This window comes from Scomber japonicus, chromosome 9, assembly GCF_027409825.1.
Source record: "Scomber japonicus isolate fScoJap1 chromosome 9, fScoJap1.pri, whole genome shotgun sequence".
NCBI classification, from domain to species: Eukaryota; Metazoa; Chordata; class Actinopteri; order Scombriformes; family Scombridae; genus Scomber; species Scomber japonicus.
In genome coordinates, this window is record NC_070586.1 from 37,511,950 (window position 1) to 37,527,682 (window position 15,733).

Here is a 15,733-nt window from a genome sequence, read left to right on the forward strand (position 1 = left end):
ACACAGGACCTTAAATGCAGAGCATGGTTAATGGCAAATGCAGTGCAGCTGGAGAGTTAACGAGGCTAAGGGAAACAGAGCAGAGTGGGACAGGTGAAGGTGATTAGGGCCAATCGAGTGTAGTACCAGACTGGCAGAGGGAATCCATGACACTAGCAGCCGAGTTAAGGCTGATTTGTACTTCTGCGTCGGAGCGACGTTGTTGCTACGGCGTCGTCCTTTCAAAATTCTGCGTCGAGGGAACGTATTTACAGTATGTTAAGTGCAGTAAAGGCAGACTGTCTCTATTTTTCATAAAAAAAGTGTTTATTTATTTATTTGGACTTAAAATGTCAGGAGATACATTGTTGACGTTAAGTAAAGTGAGTATTGGCAAAACCGTCATTTTTATGTTGAGGCAGCAGGGGTGTTGTCAGGAGTTGCTGAATGTAACTAATAAAGTAACTTGTAATCTAACTAACTGCTTGTAACTAAATTACTTTCCAAAGGAGTAATCAGATTAGTTTTTCAAGGTAACTGTGGCAACACTGGTTCCGACGCAGATGTAACGGGTGGAGGTGGTAGGACCCAGTTGCAGCACAGAACACCAGTGAGCAGTTTGAAATGATCTTTATTATAGTCTGCAAAGTAACTGAACAGGTATAGACAGAATGTGTAGGGCAACAGGCAGGGCTCAGGGTTACTGAAAACAGAGTAAGCAGCAGGTAAGATAATGCCAGTAGCACTCACGAACATAAGGTTGACCAAGCTGGAAGTTCTGGGCTCTCCTGACAGGATCGAAGCCGGGGGACACCACACAGTCACAGGCAAACAGAAACAGGCGATATGCGAGGTCAGGGACAGGAGGCTGGAGCGTTTACCTGGGAAGACACGAGGAGAGGAGGTCAAAAGCAAGCAGGGTCGAAACCAGGGAATCAGTCCGTGAATAATTGCTAGAAGGTCTGGCATGTAAAAATTGCAAATGATGACCTGGCCAAGAGTGAGTGGACAACAGGAGTTTATATACTGACTTGATTACAGATGAGGTGGGTGTGGCTGATTAGCAGGAGTAGAGCAGGGGTGTGGTGAATGGAAAGTTACCAGCAGCAGGAGAAGAGCAGAACAGACTGTGACAGCAGAAGTATAAGGCCCCATTTATACGTACCCGGTTATTTTTAAAAACGGAGACATTAACCATCATTTGCATTTTAGAAAACTCCGTTTGCACGTTTGCATGTAAACAGAGAAAAACGGAGATTTGGGGAGCCGACGCCAGATTGTGAGACAGAAACTGCTCCTGGGTTAAATGCGACATTGTTTACAATCTATGGTGATCATGGATGCATGCAGAATAGCAGTCACATTTATGCTGGTGCAATCCCTTTGTATTTGTTTGCATTTGCAAATACAAGTGTTGTATTATGTGGAGGAATGAAGTGACGTTGTTGTTGTCGCTATGCGGGATTCTGATTGGCTAACGTGGGCTTGAGCTGCTCTTGACGGCATATATACACGGGTTAGTGTAAACGTAAAGTTTTCTGAAAACGGACTGGTGTGCACGCAGTTTTTTTTGTAAACGGAGAGGATGAAATGTCCGTTTATGAAAATAGCCGGGCACGTGTAAACGTAGTCTGAATTTTACACAACTTTGAAGCCTAATTTCATATATTTGGTGATTTTTTTAATCATTCAAATTTGGAAGGGTGGTTAACAACACACTTTTCTGTGGCATGTCAAACTCAGAACACATATTTATTCTTACTTTACACAGACTTTAACCAATACATTGAACAATAATCTAGAAAAATTGCTTGGATTGCCACAACATTTACTATGGATAGTCATGGTTCCCAGAGGATGAATCCTGATATATGTTGACCCTCTCATCTTTCTCATACAATCACTTTCGGGCCAAAAAGTTCAATTTGCACACACAGCCCCTGTGGTCTTTCATTCAGTCTAATAGTCTGAAAAACACAGCCCTCTCCTTTGAGTGCCGCCAGTCTGGCAACCAGCACCAAGACTTAGGGCACCTATTTTCTTGCTGCCACAAAGCCAGTACTGGGGCAAACACAGTCTTTATGGAATTTTCCTCAAGTGCAAGTCTATCTTTTGCCTCTGCACTTGTTTGGTAATTTTCTGGCACTGAACAAGGGTACTTGCGCCACTGTGGAAAGAGTGGCGCAGTTAAGTCTGTGTTTGTTCAGATTTGGTGGCGCAGAAATTTTAGCATGAAATTGGGTTTGTAATAGAACCTGCTCAGACCACCTCTTACTACACAGGCAGATGCTGCCCAATTTTCATGGTTTCAGTTGGCAGAGAAGCAAGCAAACAGACATCTTCAGAAGCACAAAACAGTTCTGCACCTTTCATTTTGCCACACGTTTTTCCATTGACTGCAGATCATGATAGGAACCAAAACACAAATTTAAAGGAGGATTCTTACCAATAATATCTACGTGAAAATAATCACGTGACCTGCTGCTAAAAATCAGCTAAAATCTCTCATTTGAGAGAAGTGATTGGCATCACACATGTATGGCGCAGTGTGGATACCTTTATTCTTTATTTAAACATTTGGATGAAATAGTAATAGAACTTTGACGTATATTAATACTTAGGATGTCCTGAATTTGGATTCTGGAACTTCAGGTGCTTAACAGAGAACTCTTTTCTCTCTCTCATTCAGTATTTCTCTCCTGTTTCACCTGTCGTTGTGTTTAAAGGGAATGATTCCTCCCACTAATGACGTGTTCAGTCTCTCCTCCATTTTGCACCTGAGTTACTGGATTAGAAATTGCAAAAATGTGTTGGTCAGACCACCACAGGCTGTGCGCCAGGAATTAAGACCTGTGTTTGTGCCTGTGCCTAATTTTAGGAAAATAGAGTCCTTAATGTGTCTTTTTTTTAATTTATTTTTGGGCTTTTTATGCCTTTATTCAGATGGTAGCTGGCAGACAGGAAACAGGAGAGAGAGGGAAGCAAATGACCTACAGCATAGGTATCTGGCCAGATTTGAACCAGAGATGCTGTGATTATGTGGCATGCACTCTGACCGCTCGACCACCAGGTCGCTCCAATGTTTCTATGTTATCATGTTATCTGAATGAATGACATTTACAGTAAAAAAAAAAAAATATATATAAATAAAAAGATGAAAAAAAAGATGTTTTGAGCAGTGTAACAACATTACGGTCTTATAGCCTCAACTAACTACAGCCAACTAGCAGGAACAGACTTTTAGACAAATTTCTTCATAACAATTAGTCATGGGTATTTGGTTTCTGTTGATGCTACATGGTTCAACTGGGGTAGAAAGACTAAACATTTAAAAAAGATTACATTTTATTGGGTTGTGTTTTGACACTAAATTGTCCATCAGCAAGCTGAGTCTAAATATATGTGTATCAGAGCAGAATGTCTGAGGAGAGGCTGTGTGTGTCATTGTTACAGATGGAATCTATATGCAGTATTCTGCATAGAGACACACAGCGCCTGTGTGTCAGGTCATTCAAGCAGCTAACAGGGAGTGATTAATTAAAGGGGAAATCTGCCTGTCACAACTGAGGTAGCAGTGGGGCGTGTCACTGCTGGTTGCTGGTCTTTCTCCAGGACTAATCTCTCTGCAAGATCGACTTCAAAGTAATGGCAGTTCCCAGTGGACTGTTGCCCACAGGCAACAACACTGCTCTAACTCTCTCCCATAAATCCAGGATCTGGCCACACCGACAGCTTGTTATTATCTGAGTAGCTTGTTTGATATCTCCATGGATGACAACATGGCTTACACTGGTTAAAATTGGGATCACTGAATATCCACACAGTATTCTGTTACCTGTGTGTTTGGACACAGATTCTGCTTACACATAAAACATAGGGCCAAAAGGACTGCATGGCTTTTCCAGCTGCTAAATCAGTGATAATAATCCTTCTGGCCCGTATGCCCAATTTGTATCTGACTTCTCAGAGTTTTTATCAAATTTAGTCCTGAGTACTGATAAAGTAATCATAGTAGGTGACTTTACATTCATGTGGATGTTGATAATGACAGCCTTAACACTGCATTTATTGCATTATTGGATTCACTTGGCTTCTCTCAAAATGTGAATGAACCCACTCACTGTTATAACCACACCCTCCACCTTGTTCTGACATATGGTATTGAAGTTGAACATTTAATAGTTTTCCCTCATAATCCTTCTTTATCAGACCACGTTTGAATTCCTATTACTGGACTATACGCCGTTAGACAAACATGTTCTTACTAGATGTCTGTCTGATGGTGTTGTCACTAAATTTAAAGAAATAATCCCATCAGTAAGTACTGAACTCAATGCCATGTCTCAATACAACAGAGATGATTTATTCTGACTTTAGTCCCCCCCAGATTGACTGTGTTGTTGATAGTGCTGCAGACTCACTGAGAACAACTCTGAACTCCATTGCCCCTCTAAAAAAGAAGGTAATTAAACAACAGAACAGCTCCATGCTATAATTCCCAAACTAGACAATTAAAGCAAACTTTAAAGAATATGGCGTTCCACTAAATTAGAAGAATCTCACTTAGCCTGGCAAAACAGTCTTAAAGCATATAAGAAGGCCCTCCGTAACGCCACAGTCGCCTACTACTCATCACTAATAAAGGAGAATAAAAACAGTCCAAGGTTTCTTTTCAGTACTTTGGCTAAACTGACAAAGAGCCACAATACTACTGATCCATGTATTCCTTTAACTCTCAGTAGTGATGACTTCATGAGTTTCTTTAATGATAAAATTTTAACTATTAGGGACAAAATCAATCACCTCCTGCACTCAATAAGCACTGATTTATCCTCTAACACAGGATATGTAGAAATCGCTGTTAAACCTGATACTTGAAAACCTTGAAACCTGACTGTTTTTCTACAGCCAACCTGATAGAATTAACTTCAATGATTACTTCATCCAAACCATTAACTTGTCTCTTAGACCCGATTCCAACTAGGCTGCTCAAGGAAGTATTCCCCACAGTTAGCACTTCCTTATTAGATATGATTACATATGTGATCACTTGACATAACTACTCTGGATGGCATTACTTTGGCCTCCAGCACCACTGTAAGGAACCTAGGAGTTATATTTGATCAGGATCTGTCCTTTAATTCCCACATAAAACACCTTTTAAGGACTGCCTTCTTTCATCTGCGTAATATTGCAAAAATTAGACATATCCTGTCTCAAAATGATGCTGAAAAACTTGTCCATGCATTTGTTACTTCTAGGCTGGACTACTGTAATTCATTATTATTAGGCTGTCTCTAAAGACTCTCCAGCTGGTCCAGAATGCAGCTGCTCATGCTCTGACAAAAACTAGAAAGAGAGATCTTATTACTCCCATCTTGGCTTCACTGCATTGGCTTCCCGTAAAATTCAGAATAGAATTCAAAATCCTTCTCCTCACCTTCAAAGCTCTCAATGGTCAGGCTCCATCATATCTTAAAGAGCTTAGTACCTTATGTACCTACTAGAACACTGCACTCCCAGCATGCAGGCCTACTTGTGGTTCCTAGTATTTCTAAAAGTAGAATGGGAGGCAGAGCCTTCAGCTATCAGGCTCCTCTCCTGTGGAAGCATCTTCAAGATTTGGTTCGGGGGGGCAGACACCCTCCTTACATTTAAGAGTAGGCTTAAAACTTTGCTTTTCGATAAAGCTTATAGTTAGGGCTCCTAGAGCTCTTAGCTTATGCTGCTATAGACTTACACTGCCGGGGGACTCCCACGATGCACTGAGCTCCTCTCTTCCCCTCCCTCCCTCTCTCTCTTTATCCATCCATCTATATCCATTAACATTCATGTTCTATTAATTGCATTCAATACCCTTAACTTCTTCCCCGGAGTTGTCTGTGCTTTCTCGTCTCACAGGTAATCTGGGCCTGTAGACGTCCGGATGACAGATTCCAGTCCCAGACCTTCTAGCCTTATTGTTGATTTTCATTGTGCTTCTCTCCTCTATCCTTCCTTTCTCTCCTCTCAACCCCAACCGGTCGAGGCAGATGGCTGCCCACTCTGAGTCTGGTTCTGCCTGAGGTTTCTTCCTGTTAAAAGGGAGTTTTTTCTTGCCACTGTTGGTCATGTGGGAATGTTGGGTCTCTTTAAAGTTAAAACCTGAAGAGTTTGGTTCAGGTTTTAAGGGTGTCCATATGTTCACTTGGCACCAGGACACCCTAGGCCGCAGTTGGATGATTGACTTTGTAGTCGTGTCGTCTGACTTGCGGCCGCATGTCTTGGACACTCGGGTGAAGAGAGTGGCGGAGCTGTCAACTGATCACCACCTGGTGGTGAGTTGGCTCCGATGGTGGGGGAGGATGCCGGGCAGACCAGGCAGACCCAACGCATTGTGAGGGTCTGCTGGGAACGTCTGGCAGAGTCTCCTGTCAGAGAGAGTTTCAACTCCCACCTCCGGGAGAGCTTCTACCATGTACCGGGGGAGGCGGGGGACATTGAGTCCGAGTGGGCCATGGTCCGTGCCTCCATTGTTAAGGCGGCTGACCGGAGCTGTGCCCGCAAGGTGGTCGGTGCCTGTCGGGGGGGCAATCCCCGAACCCGCTGGTGGACACCGGCGGTGAGGGATGCCGTCAAGCTGAAGAAGGAGTCCTATAGGGCCTTTTTGGCCTGTAGGCAGCAGACAGGTACCGGCAGACCAAGCGGAGCGCAGCTAGGGCGGTCGCTGAGGCAAAAACCCGAACATTGGAGGAGTTCGGTGAAGCCATGGAAAAAGACTACCGGACGGCTTCGAAGAGAATCTGGACCACCATCCGACGTCTCAGGAGGGGGAAGCAGTGCGCCGTAAACACTGTGTACGGTGGGGACGGTGCGCTGCTGACCTCGACTCGGGACGTTGTGGATCGGTGGAAGGAATACTTCAAAGACCTCCTCAATCCCACCGACACGCCTTCCGGTAAGGAAGCAGGGCCGGGAGACTTGGGTGTGGGCTCTCCTATCTCTGGGGTGGAGGTCGCCGAGGTGGTTAAAAAGCTCCTCGTGGGAGGGCGCCGGGGGTGGATGAGATCCGCCCCGAGTTCCTCAAGGCCCTGGATGTTGTGGGGCTGTCATGGTTGACACGACTCTGCAGCATCGCGTGGACATCGGGGGCAGTGCCTCTGGATTGGCAGACTCGGGTGGTGGTCCCTCTTTTTAAGAAGGGGGACCGGAGGGTGTGTTCCAATTACAGGGGAATCACACTCCTCAGCCTCCCTGGTAAGGTCTATTCGGGGGTGCTGGAGAGCACAGTGGACCAGCTCTACACCCTGCTGGATCCTTGAGGGTGCATGGGAGTTTGCCCAACCAGTCCGCATGTGTTTTGTGGACTTGGAGAAGGCAGTCGACCGTGTCCCTCGGAGAATCCTGTCGGGGGTTCTCTGGGAATACGGGGTATCGGACCCCCTGATAAGGGCCGTCCGTTCCCTGTATGACCGGTGTCAGAGCTTGGTCCGCATTGCCGGCAATAAGTCGGACTTGTTTCCAGTGAGGGTTGGACTCCGCCAGGGCTGCCCTTTGTCACCGATCCTGTTCATAATTTTTATGGACAGGATTTCTAGGCGCAGCCAGGGTGGGGAGGGGGTCCGGTTTGGTGACCTCAGGATTGGGTCACTGCTTTTTGCAGATGATGTGGTCCTGTTGGCTTCATCAGACCGTGACCTCCAGCTCTCACTGGATCGGTTCGCAGCCGAGTGTGAAGCGGCCGGGATGAAAATCAGCACCTCCAAATCCGAGGCCATGGTCCTCAACCGGAAAAGGGTGGAGTGCACTCTTTGCTTCGGGGGTGAGATTCTGCCTCAAGTGGAGTTTTTTCCTCATGTGGCCCTAATTTCAGGTGGATGTTTTCATCTTCCTAGGTACAGGTCATAAAAGTACAGCACAGGTAACACCTGTGGCACCATGGCTATGATTCGATATTGACACATAGATGTGTTAAGGATGGGACTCTCATCAAGCATGGGAAATTGGAACAGATTGGACAAAGTACTTCCTGTTTTATGGTGAAACATCAAAATTCACTGCATCATCACAGCAAAAGCGTTTGATAGCTTTTAATCACAAAGATCTTCTGATAATACTGTCCAAATTTGAAGTTGGTCGAGTTAGTCTTCAGGAGGAGTTTGTTAAAAAACAACATGTGCAAATGACACAATCTGTGCAAACATTATGTCTTACTTAGCCTTTTGTGACACTAGAGAACATACGGTAATGTACACTCTACTGCATCAGACTGCTGCATTACTTGTTGTCAGTTTCTAAAACTCCCTCTCTGGCCCATGTAGTGCTGATAATGCAGGATGACAGTCATTTAAAACTGTCAAATGAGTAAGTTTCCAGGTAATGCATATGACTGCATGTTTATAACTTTTGTTTGGTTTGTGAAAAGCTGATGCGAACACTAGCAGGACCAGAACTAAAATGCAGTGTATCATGTTTTTCCTCAGTCTAAACCAAATGATGAGCAGAAATAAGGGCATAGCTTTATATAGTGTGACATGGAAAATTGTCAGCCATCATCAATTTTGCCATAATGCCACATTGTTTATAGTGCAGCATCTATACTTTGTGCACAGATATTACAATATAACAAGACAATTTATTTTATTGATTTTTACATGACTTTTGCATCAATTTAATGAAGTAACTTGATTTGTCAGGTATCTAATTTGAATTGGCCACATTTCTTCCTGATCATTTTATTACAGGTTCTGGATGTATCGAATATAAGTTATAAGGTTTGATTCCATATAAACATATATATCCAGCTCATGATGTAGAATTATATTTACCATAATGAAGTATCACTATCAATATCACTTAATGGCACTTTCTTCACTTTACATCCCACAGAAAACAGACATATACTGGAAATAAAAAACCACACCAATAAATACTCAAAAACATAAACAGTGTTCTTAATCCTTTGGTGAGTGGACCCCTGAAAGTAGATCAGGCAGTATCCACTGTGACCCTGGCTGAGGTTTTGTCATCTGGCCCCTTGCCATATGGGGGTTGGTGAGTCTGTGTGTGTGGTGTGTGTGTGTGTGTGTGTGTGTGTGTGTGTGTGTGTGTGGTGTGTGTGTGTGTGTGTGTGTGTGTGTGTGTGTGTGTGTGTGCGTGTGTCGAGTCTTGTTCCACAAGCAGCTGTTCAACTATTAACACCCCCCCCCCCCCGCCCCTACACCACACACACACACACACACACACACACACACACATACATATGTTGCTTCTCAGTATGCTTGCTTGTCAGGTTGAGAGGTCCTGTGCTACTGCTAAATGGCTGAGCTGCTGGTGGATTAGCAGCCTGAGATGAAGAGAGAAAGTGTGGATGTATTTATCCCTGGCTCATAGCAAGCTGCAATGAAAGCTCTTCAAAAGTAACCCCAATCCCTCAGCTATCAGATGGCTGAGGGATTAGGGTGGATGAATAGTTCTGTTTTCAATGGAAATTTTGCCATGATCATAAACATTCAGCAATATTCAGCATTTGTGGTGTCAAACCAGACTGTGATCATTTTCTGCTGTTAGAAGTTGAATACTTTTTTGGGCCGGGTGCCCAGGATAAAATCAAACACAATCCCTCCATTATCAGTTATTTTATGTTTTCTCACAAATTTCATGAATCATTCATAACCTGTTTTCTTTCAAATCCAAACTTTTGTCAGGAGATTTGTCTTGTAGAACTAGATTTTCAATATAACATTATTTTTTACTCTGTCATCGTCAAGCACTATGAATAATTTTTTCAGTTTAGACTGCAGTTTGATTATATTTAAAGATAATGCTTCACCTGTAAGAATAGCATTTTAAAAAATCATGGGTAGGTAAACACTAAAATAGCTTGGAGGGGACTGTGTGACATTAGATCAGTGTAATTCCTCCCTGGCAGATGCAGGCCAGATTGAGCTGGAGGGATAAAGATGTTACCCAAGAGCTCTGGCCATGGCCTAAATGACAAATGGCTGCCTGGTGTGTGGTGCATGTATACAATATGTGTGTGTCTGAGAGGGAGAGAGATTTTGTCTTTTGGCTGTATACTGACTGTATTACCAGCAGGCCACTTTAACAGGGTCCTACTTAGAGCGGCTGGTGCTGCTTGTTGCTGCCTAAGATCTGCCAGTTCCCTAATCTGAAAACACACAGACATGCACACACACACACACACACACACACACACACACACACACACACACCACATACATTCATAAGATCAAGTCATAGGCACATGTATAGTGTACTGTATATAATATATAGCTGATCAAATTTCATGCATCTTTAGTATTTAATCCCTTCACACCTGATTTTTGCTTTCCCTTGTGTGATGTGGAAATAAGGCCGAATCACATTTAAAAAAAAAAAGCCTTCTCATGTCTTTATTATACAATGGATGTTTGTTTTAACCAAATCAGGAAAAATATTTCGAATATAACTATAATGGATTAATCCTATGTCTACTCTGATAAAACAGATTTTAAAATGAAAACAATCTCTGTGCACATGAGCATTTTAGCACCATTTCAGAAATTATACTTATGTCTGAAATGCATATTACATGAGCCTTCATGTAAACTGCAGGCATGTGTAAACAGGAGGCATATAGGTCTATACTCTGGGGTTGGTTGCTTAGTTGCATATACATATATGTAGTTGCAAATACTACAGAAGAAGAACAGCAATGGCAAAAAGTTCTTTGCTTGAGCTGATGATGAGGTATATCTTTTACACATAATGTAAGTCAGAGTGCAAAGACCCAAACAGGGAGTGAAGGTGATTGTCTAGTTTTCTGCCCATCCAGAAGTTTTCAAACTAAAACGGAGTCAGCAGCATCCTCAAAAGTCTCTTTTTTGTAGTGTAGTGAAATATTAACAAATGAACTTGACAACTTTTAACAACAATCAAATTCATATAATCTAAGAAAAACTGTGGTCAAAACCTAAGCTTTCAGATTCAACTGATTTTATAATTTAAATAATCATCAGTTTATAAACATTCACATGAACCCTCCTTTTTTCAAAGTTAACCTCTCATATGATGATTAGTATGTTTATATTTTACATCCTTTTCAAGAAATAGGAGTTTGCATATAAAAATTTGTATATACATTTTTTCTTAAAAAAAAAAAAGAAATAGTTTCACACTCCAACTTGGCTGAGAAAACATTGCAGGCCTATAAATCAAATCCTGACATTTGTTGGTCAGAGTCAATTTTGTTTCTTAGCTAAAATCAATGTTTAAAACAGTGCTTGCATTGGCTGACAACTGACTTATAATAAATATTTGACATTTATTACAATGGACACATGAATTATCCATCTTTAATGTCGGTTTTTCTGAAAAATGTATAAATGCTATAATTCTTTACATTTTTATTCATCTTTGTGTATTTTTTTCAATCAAAAACATTTGATTAATTTAATGTCAAATCTTGCACAATATGATGTATGTAAAAATAATTATGTTTATTTTATGTCACTTTTCTTCTCTTTTAGGATTCCCATGCTACTACATAATGTGGTTCCTGCAGCAGACTTATCTGAAAATGAACAATATATTGCAGTCCAACACAATACCCAGCAGTGCAGACCGATGTTAGATGGAAAGAAGGCAATTTCCTAAAAGCATTTAGTTTTATTTGGTTACATGCGATGTAGCTGGGTTTGATATGAATCAGATTTCTAGCTGTGAAGAAATATAAAAGCTACTAGCCTCAGCCAATGAAGCTGCACTGCAGAGGTCAAAGTTCCAAAAATATTCGCCCTATGAACCACCCAAAGCTTTTCCCAATATGAAATTTCACAATCCTTATGAAAAGGAAACCTACAAATACCTACAATATTATAAAAAAAGGAACAAATCCAAAAAGAGGAAGAGATCAAATAAGACAAGACAAGACAAAGTATCTGGCATCTGCTGGGAGGCCTAATACTCACTGGGAGTGAAAGGAGATTATGTTAAAGCCTAAATGAGGCTTTTACATTTTTTCAAATCCTGTAGGCATAATCTAATCTTATCTGTCTCAATCCAATTTTTAATGCTTGTGACACATAGGACTAAAGTAGTGCAGTTTGCTTTGTAGGCCATTTGACAGTGGTGGAGCATCTGTTGCTGGTGGCTGTATAGGTTAGGAGAGATCTGGGGCAGAGGAAATGTCAGGCATGGACAAGAAATCACTATACATGTTCATATTGTACTGAGGATAGTGATGACTCTTCATGCCATATGCTATTTCATTATTTCATTGCATCATGTGAATGTGACTAGTTCAAATCTTCATTTTTCTATCACAACTTAGAGAATGAATGTGAATACTTGTAATAATGATTATTGTATTTCACGGATTCTTTGGATAAATTTGGATTATTTGGATAAAACAGGTATTTATTTTGAAAAAAGATATTAAGAAATCTATACTTACATAGAACAAGTTCTCAGAAATCAAGTAATATTTCGGTGAAACCTCCTGACTGTAATCTTTTCATTTTTGTCAACACAGTCACAATAAAAAGCTAATTATTCCTATTCATTTAGTCTGATATAGATTTGGAGTATTTAAACCATTGTGTCTTCAATACACAAAGTACACAAATATGTTGTTAAATGTTGAATATTCCCTTTTATTAATTTTCATGCTGTTTCATGTGTGCTCTTTGAAAACTCTTATATCATGCAAGTCTCATCATTTGCATCTGATTAAAAGAACAGTTTTGAACATAAATGAACACAATTTTTTATTTAAAGAAACAATTACTTTAATAAATCAGCTGTTTTGGAGAAAAAGATTGAAAGCATACTATTTTAAAACAAAAGAAGTTCCATCCAACGGTGGTGACTGAGACCTAACAGTGGTGGCCATGGTGACAGTGGCCTAATTACAACTAAATATTCCATAACAATTCATCATGTAAATCTTATCCTTCTGTATCACATAACAAAGATTAACAGCTAAATATAAACTAGTATTGTTCAACAGTATTGTTTTAAGCATCAGAAAACATCAAAAACATTTTTGTCAGCTTTATATTGTTGAGATGCCAATTGAACATTGGATCATATATCTCCTAATAAATCACCATCTAATAATCATCATGGTCAGACAGAGAACCTGACTGTGTTGACAAAACAACGTATCCTCATCTTCTGTTCGTATGATATTGTACGAAAAGTTGTGCACTATTTTTCATATGATATCATACGAATCTAAATACATGCAGTGACACAACTGATCAGTGCGCCTGCGCAACCAAATCTCACGGCTGTTCTTAAAATAACTATATTATTAAATATTTAACCAGGAGATTTGACCCCTTTTGTGTCTTTATATGTCCCCGAAAGACCGGCTAGATCCTCAACATTTCTTAACACAAAAACAAGTGTCCTGGATAACTCACCGAAATGTTGGATGAATGTTATGACCATCAGTTTTTATTATTTCACTTTCGATTGTGAGAAATATGTTTTGTTTCTGCTGCTTTGGACATTAGCGGAAGTGGCTACTTTAGCCTACCCATGATCCTCAGCGAACGTAACTTGTTGTGAGGAATAAAAAGAGAAATAAACGTTCATGGTAAATGTAAATGTTCTGTACTTATATAGTGCCTTTCTAGTCTTTGCGACCACTCAAAGCGCTTTACATCACATGTCATACACCCATTCACACACATTCATACACTGATGGCAGGAGCTACCACGCAGGGTGCCAACCTGCTCATCAGGGGGAATTTAACTATTCACTCTCATTCATACACCGTTGGCGCAGCAACGGGAGCAATTTTGGGGTTAAGTGTCTTTCCCAAGGACACATCGACATGTGGACTGGAGGAGCCGCGAATCGAACCGCCAATCTTCCAGTTGGAGGACGACCGCTCTACATCCTGATCCACAATCTCAATATTCTGCTCATAGTTGTCTACAGTGTATATATGTCTATGGTCTACAGTATCTGCAGCTCAGATACACACTATGATGATAATAATAAGGCTGTGAAACAAGCGTTTACATCAGGGGGCATTCCCAGTGATGTCATGCGCTCACAGAAAGGAACCCCGGCCCTCCGCCCCCTTCCACTTTTTTATATTTCATTGAGAAAAGATCACCCGGCGTCACGGCAGGTAGTGAGATAGTCAAGAAAAAGTATTCTCATATTCATTATACACAGCATGGAGCGGGTATGATTTTATAATTAGTCCCTACTGATTTTTTCATGTCTCATTACGTTGCTATGGTGTTTGCTAAGGACTTAACCCGGTATCGTTATGGCTGGTAACTTGTGTTTCCTCTTTTGGCTTTAATATCTGGAATAAAGCAACATCTTTACTTTTTCTTAACACAGGTCAGCTATATGCAATGCATTTATTAATTCAGCTGCAGTAGATATTAGATAGAGTGATCAGTGCGCCTGCGCAAACCCCTGAAACTAGACCCTCAAGCCGAAGCCTCCATAGACATAATAAAGAGTAGACGCCGCATTGGCTGCTGGGGCACGAGTAATGCGGCCGCCATCTTGGACCGGTCATCCTACCCATAGACATAATAAAGAGTAGACGCCGCATTGGCTGCTGGGGCACGACAAATGCGGCCACCATCTTGGACCGGTCATCCTACCGGTAAACAACCACCAAAGCAGCAAGCACTGTGCGGCGTATTCCTGTAAAAATTTAGCCGGAAAAGGGCAGGACTACATCTACCTCCAGAAGGGCTGAGGGGGCCTGTCTGTGGTCCCTCAGGATGCCCCACAAACTTCAACCTCACACCCACAACACACACACACACACACACACACACACACACACACACACACACACAGTGCTGGCAGTAGCTTTGTGGGTCACACTCTAGTGGTGTCAAATTGATGTGTGTGAAGTGAGACAATCAAACCATGTTCATCCCTCTTTCTACTAGGATCATGACTATGCCTTGCCTGCTTCTCCTACCTCTCTTAAGGCTAAACTCAATGAAGCCTTAGCAAGAGTGGAAAGTCTGGAGCGAGAGAAGAAGAATGCCATGGCCAGAGAAAAGAGGGCAAAGACCACAGTGAAGAGTCTTTTAGGAGATTTGAGGGAAAAGAACCTTATTAATGAAGAGCTTGAAGAGAGGCTTGAATTCTACTCGGGTAAGAAATTTGTCTACATCTTATTCTTACTCTTTTATTAAACTCCTTAGTTGTTATCTATATCTATATATATATATATAGATATATATATACACACACAGTATATATATCTATATCCACACATATATATAGATCTATCTATCTATCTATCTATCTATCTATCTACACATATATATATAGTGTGCAAAATACCTATCAAACATCACGTATATCACATATCAGAATATTCTATTACTGTTTTTTTTTAGTCTTTACAATGCCTGTTGATAACATTTATATCGATAAATGTACAATATATTGTCCAAAGCTTCATATAGTAACTATAAACAAGTTTGTCAGTTCTTATTACAAAATGTTATCAGTGTTTATCATTGCTATGGTGGTTGCTAAGGACTCAACCCGGTGAAGTGTCACCAGGTGAAGCGGTCACTGGCCATAACGATACCGTTATGGCTTTAATATCTGGAATAAAGCAGCATCTTTACTTTTTCTTAACACAGATCATCTAGCCTATATGCAATGCATTTATTAATTCAGCTCTAGTAGATGTTAGAGCGATCAGTGCGCCTGTGCAAACCCTGAAACTAGACCCTCAGGCCGATCGCTCCATACTGTGGAAAATGC